This window comes from Myotis brandtii, unplaced genomic scaffold (genome assembly GCF_000412655.1).
Source record: "Myotis brandtii unplaced genomic scaffold, ASM41265v1 scaffold144, whole genome shotgun sequence".
Classification (NCBI taxonomy): domain Eukaryota; kingdom Metazoa; phylum Chordata; class Mammalia; order Chiroptera; family Vespertilionidae; genus Myotis; species Myotis brandtii.
In genome coordinates, this window is record NW_005355159.1 from 3152813 (window position 1) to 3158898 (window position 6086).

Below are 6086 nucleotides of genomic sequence, written 5' to 3' on the forward strand. Positions count from 1 at the left end.
GGCTCTTTGGCCTCTTGAGTGTGGCTCTTCCTAAGCCTTAGGAGTACCTTAATTAAGTTAATAACAATGTACCTACCTATATAGTTTAAGTTTAAAAAATTTGGCTCTCAAAAGAAATTTCAATCATTGTACTGTTGATATTTGGCTCTGTTGACTAATGAGTTTGCCGACCACTGCCCTAGGCCTTATTTCTTTACTTAGGATCACAGAATTATATTCCACAAAGAACTGTAGAGAGCGTTGCGTATTACTTTACAGAAGAATTGTGGGCCAGAGAGAAGAGAGTTCCTGACTTGGCCAAGGAGACAGCATTCAAGCCGTGCCAGAACCCAGATCTCAGCCTGAGGACTCTGGGCACATGGGCTGGGGCCCAACTAGTGTAGGGAATCTAGGACGCTTGAGCTCTCCACTTTCTGCACCCTTAATTACTTCCTATGAGGAACCTTGGACTTTCCCACCTCCACCTTCTCTGAGTACCTTTAAGAACCCACAGACTACAAGGAGTGGCAGGAATGGCACCTGCTTAGTGGTGAAGGTCAGGACAGTCAGGACATTTTACCAAATAATCTCAAGCTTGGCTGCTCAGGCTGATGTGAGCAGCTGGCATCTCTGAGGTCTCAGTGGTCGGAAAGGTAGGGGAAGAGGTAATATCCAGGGAGCCCACACTGACATCTAGGCAAGTAGAAAGCATACCTGAGGCTGGCTCACCAACTGCCCCCACGTTTTAACCTTGTGAACGTGAGCACGTGAGCAGTCAGTCTCAGGTGTTTCCACTTGTTTATGAATGAGTGATGGTATTCTGGTGGGTTCTGTGGTTAGCACCACATGTCTGGATATCTGGCAATTATTTTTAAGAATTTAGAAAAGAAAGTGCTTGGGAAAGAAAATTTCCTTATGATAGAAGCAACTTTCAAATAGTTTTTTGCCTTCAGACTATTTTCCTCTTTATCAATTACATAATTAAGTGCCTGCTGTATGCAAAATAAACACAAGGCCTTCCTCCCTCCCTCCCTCCCTTTTTTCCTTCCTTCCTTCCTTCCTTCCTTCCTTCCTTCCTTCCTTTCCTTCCTTCCTTCCATCTTTTCTTCCCATCTCCCCATCCATCCATTCATTCATCCATCCATCCCTAGGTAATTTGAAATTGATGAGCTGGGAGCAACAGTTAACCTATATGAGATACATGAAGCTACAATTTTTAAAGACTTAAAATTTAAGCTTGGCCGTTGCGGCTCAGGTGGTTGAGCATAATCCCATGCACCATGAGGTTGCAGGATCAATTCCCTGGGTCAGGGCATATGCCTGGGATTTGGGCTCAAGCCCCAGTAGGGGTGTGCAGGAGACAGTTGATTGATGTTTCTCTCTCCCTCTCCCTTCCTCTCTTCCTAAAATCAATAAAAACATATTTTTAAAAAAAGAACTAAAATTTAACAAAACACACTTAAAAGCTTTTCTCAAGGATATCCCGTGGAACACAGACTCCATAGGAAGTACTGGTAAAACCAACTAAAGGAATAGGACCTGAGCTCTTAGTTAATTGAGGAAGAGTCCTAAATGTTGCATGAGGAACCTCTCTCTCATAGATTTACTGTGCCCATTAGTGTATTACCATCTCTGAGAAGTACCTCAGTAATGAAACATTTATATGTTGTTTCAATTTAAAATATGGTCTGCAGAGTTGGTCAGCTGAAGGTTTGAATTATTTTCTTGTTGGTCTATGACAAGCACTGAAGCACACTGAGTAAGCGTTTAGAAATGTAGAGAAATTTGACAGAATAATGTAATTTTTGTGGACCCTAATAATAAAAAATTGAGTGAAAAAAATTTTGTGTGCTTTTAAATTTTTATTTTTTTGATAAATTTTTAATTTATATTTTACCAAAAAAAATGGTCTGAGACAAATTAGAAGTAAAAGAAAAACTGGTCCTGCATCACAGAGAGTTTGAGAAGCCTTGTCTTAAACCAATTTTTCAGATTTGTTTGACCACGGGAACCCTAATACAGCCTAAGAAACTAGAGCTTCTTATACACTGTATTTTGGAAGATGCTATAGAAAAAATTAACCTTACATAATCCAATCTTTCTTTAACAATTTCAGAAGCACTTCAGAAGCACTTTGAGCCTTAAGTTCATAATTCAGAGCAACAACTTTTACCATGCTGTATACAGCTGGGCTGTAGTTCTAATTACCACACATGCACACTACACAGATACTAGGCTGCAGTATTTGCCATGTGATCTGGTGCATATTAAGGGTTAGAGACAGCCCCTGATAGCCTGAGCCAGGGGTAAAATTTGCAAAAAGTAAAAACACTTAAAAAGTACAGACATGAGATGAAGTACTTAGTGCCAATTAAAATTTCATGATTAGTCAAATCAAGTGCTCATATTTTAAAGAGATTTAAGGTAATGTAGTTATGAGATGTTTAATTGTATCATTCTTTGAAATCTGAGTTGAATTTTTAAAATTTCCTTATTTCCCCCAAATTACCCTAGCTCGGTGTTAATTCAATCTCTTCATTATTAATTAAAATTTGCAAAGTTAAAAGAAACCAGTTCCTCTGTTGATTGTGAGAGGAAAAAGAAATGGCTTTATTTTAAAATGAACTCAAAAGATTGCTTTTTAGGGAGAAACCAAGATGGCGGCATAGGTAAACACCGGAAATTGCTGCCTCGCACAACCACTTCAAAAATACAACTAAAAGACAAAACGGACATCATCCAGAACCACAGGAAGGCTGGCTGAGTGGAAATTCTACAACTAGAAGGAAAGAAAAGCACACTGAGACTCAGAGGAGGTGCGGAAGTAAAGTGCAGAAGTATGGAGGCACAAGTGGAAAGGGCTGGCAACTGACAACACGATTGTCTTTTTCAATTGGGAGGGAGTCACAGGCTCCCGACTGCTCTGAACTTCAGTTCTGGGTGAGTCTCTGGGGACCCAGATTCATACAGGGAGAAACTGACTGTCTGGCAGTGGGCAGAACTCAGAACTCGAGGGCGGCTTTCTCTCAGAGGAACTTGCAGCGATTACGGGGACACTGAGACGCGGGATCTCTTAGGGCAGGGCTGAGGATCAACTATAGCTGTTTGCTCCGCCCTGTTGATTCCCTGAGACCCCGCCCGGACTCAAACGGGAGAAGCGGGAGTGTCTGGCATCAGTTGGAAGGCAGCTTTCCCTCCGAGGTTTGCAGCGGTTCCTGGGGTTCTGAGAAGCAGAGCCTCTGGGAACGGGACTGAGAGGGGCCATAACCGCTCCCTCCGCCCGCCCTGTTGAGCCCGCCCCGCCCAAGCCCTGCGCAGAGCCATTTGCCAGATCGCCTCAGGCAAAGGCTAGATTAGCACCTCCCCAGAGGACAGAAGTTTTCCGCGGCAGACACAGCTGATTCACACAGCCAGTCGGCCTGGTGGTCAAATCCCTCTAGTATTAACTACAACAATCAAGGCTCAACTAGAACAAGACTGCGCACAAAGACCACTAGGGGGTGCACCAAGAAAGCATAAAAAATGCGGAGACAAAAAAACATGACAGAAATGGAGGATATAGAGCTAAAAAACGCAATTTTGAGGGCTTGCAATAAACTTTTGGAGAGCTTCACGAAAACTAATGAGACCCTCGATGCTATGATAAAGAAACTAGAAATTAAGCATACATGCTCTGAAATAAAGAATATTACACCCAATAGCAGACCAGAGGAGCGCAAGAATCAAGTCAAAGATTTGAAATGCGAAGAAGCAAAAAACACCCAACCGGAAAAGCAAAATGAAAAAAGAATCCGAAAATACTAAGATAGTGTAAGGAGCCTCTGGGACAGCTTCAAGCGTACCAACATCCGAATTATAGGGGTGCCAGAAGAAGAGAGAGGGCAAGATATTGAAAACCTATTTGAAGAAATAATGACAGAAAACTTCCCCTACTTGGTGAAAGAAATAGACTTCCAAGTCCAGGAAGCGCAGAGAACCCCAAACAAAAGGAATCCAAAGAGGACCACACCAAGACACATCATAATTAAAATGCCAAGAGCAAAAGACAAAGAGAGAATCTTAAAAGCAGCAAGAGAAAAAAAGTCAGTTACCTATAAGGGAGTACCCATACGACTGTCAGCTGATTTCTCAACAGAAACTTTGCAGGCCAGAAGGGAGTGGCAAGAAATATTCAAAGTGATGAATAGCAAGAACCTACAACCAAGATTACTTTATCCAGCAAAGCTATCATTCAGAATTGAAGGTCAGATAAAGAGCTTCACAGATAAGGAAAAGCTAAAGGAGTTCATCACCACCAAACCAGTATTATATGAAATGCTGAAAGGTATCCTTTAAGAAGAGGAAGAAGAAGAAAAAGGTAAAGATACAAATTATGAACAACAAATACACATCTATCAACAAGTGAATCTAAAAATCAAGTGAATAAATAATCTGATGAACAGAATAAACTGGTGAATATAATAGAATCAGGGGCATAGAAAGGGAGTGGACTGACTATTCTTGGGGCGGGGGTGGAAAGGAGTGTGGGGGGTGCAGGAAGAGACTGGACAAAAATTGTGCACCTATGGATGAGGACAGTGGGGAAGCGGGGGAAGGGCAGAGGGTGGGGTGGGAGCCGGGTGGAGGGGAGCTATGGGTGGAAAAAAGAGGAACAACTGTAATAATCTGAACAATAAAGATTTAATTTAAAAAAAAAAGATTGCTTTTTAAATTTCTCTCTGCTGATGTGCTGGTCATTTGTGGATCCTCAACTTTTCTTCCCTTCTCTTTACTGCTGTGTATTTTAGGAGCTTCATTTCCCAGGCTTTCTGTTGGGAGAGACTGGGAGGCAGGTGGGGAAAGAGGAGCCATTCCCTCCCTGTTTTGACTTCTGCTGCATGGTCTCCGCATTGCCCTGGGCTCCGACTTGGCAGTTCTGGCATTGGCAGGTGGCCCCAATGCTCCACTGGACACCCCCAGCAGCACAGTGGAGAGGGTGCATCTGGTAACCCTTCCTCGCCTTTTATCCCCCAGCCCTCGGGGTGTTAGACAGCATTTCCTCAAAGTACTAATACTTGCCTTAGCTCATCATCCCCTTTTGGTTCTTTCAGCCCTTTCAACACTTTAGCAATTAGTGGCCTTTATTCAATTCTCTCCGTTTGAAATATCTAAGCAAGGTACTCATCAGAAAACCACTCTGAAGGAAAACTATATTGGCATTCTATTTAAATATAGGTATCTATATATGTGTGTATGTTTGTGTATATATGTATATATAGTATATTAGAGGCCCAGTGCACGAATTTGTGCATGGGTGGGGTTCCTCGGCCAGGCCAGCTATCGGGGCCCATCAGGTCCATCTCACCCAGTCCTGTTTGGGGCTGATGGGGGCCGACCAGCTGGGGGAGAGGGACCATGGGAGGTTGGCTGTGGGAGCGCACTGACCACCAGGAGGCAGCTCCTGCATTGAGTGTCTGTCCTCTGGTGGTGAGTGCATGTCATAGCTACTGGCCTGTCATCCAGTCGTAATGGTCACTTAGGCTTTTATATATATAGATTATTTTGTATGCATACATGTAATTTTAAATCCAATGAAGACTGCCCTTGAAAATCTATTTTAAAGTCTACTGACAAGATCTCATTCAAAATTTGTGCAAACATGCACTTGATCATAAACTAATGAATAAACAACATAAAGGTAATTAATAGTGGTGAGTAAATGGGAGTGAAATCTGTTTATTATAAAATGTATAGTAACAGGTACGGGCTTTTCAAATGTATTACTAGTATTTAATATATTTTCCTATGGTTTCACTTCTGAATGGGTTGAATAAGAGTTTTCCAAAGTGTGTTCCACAAAACAGTTGGCCTTTACATAGACAAAAAGGAGTTGATGTAAGTCTGACATTTAAAGCATATCCTACTACTCCTCTCCAAGATTTACAATGTATGCTAGTGTCTTAAATTGTTTGGGCTGCTAGAACAAAATCCATAGGCCCAGGTAGCTTATAAACAACAGAACTTTCTCACAGGTTTGGAGGCTGAAGTCCAAGATCAAGTTACCAGCATGGTCAGGTTCTGACTAAAGCCCCCGCTGGATGTGTCCTCACTGGATGGAAGGGGCCAGG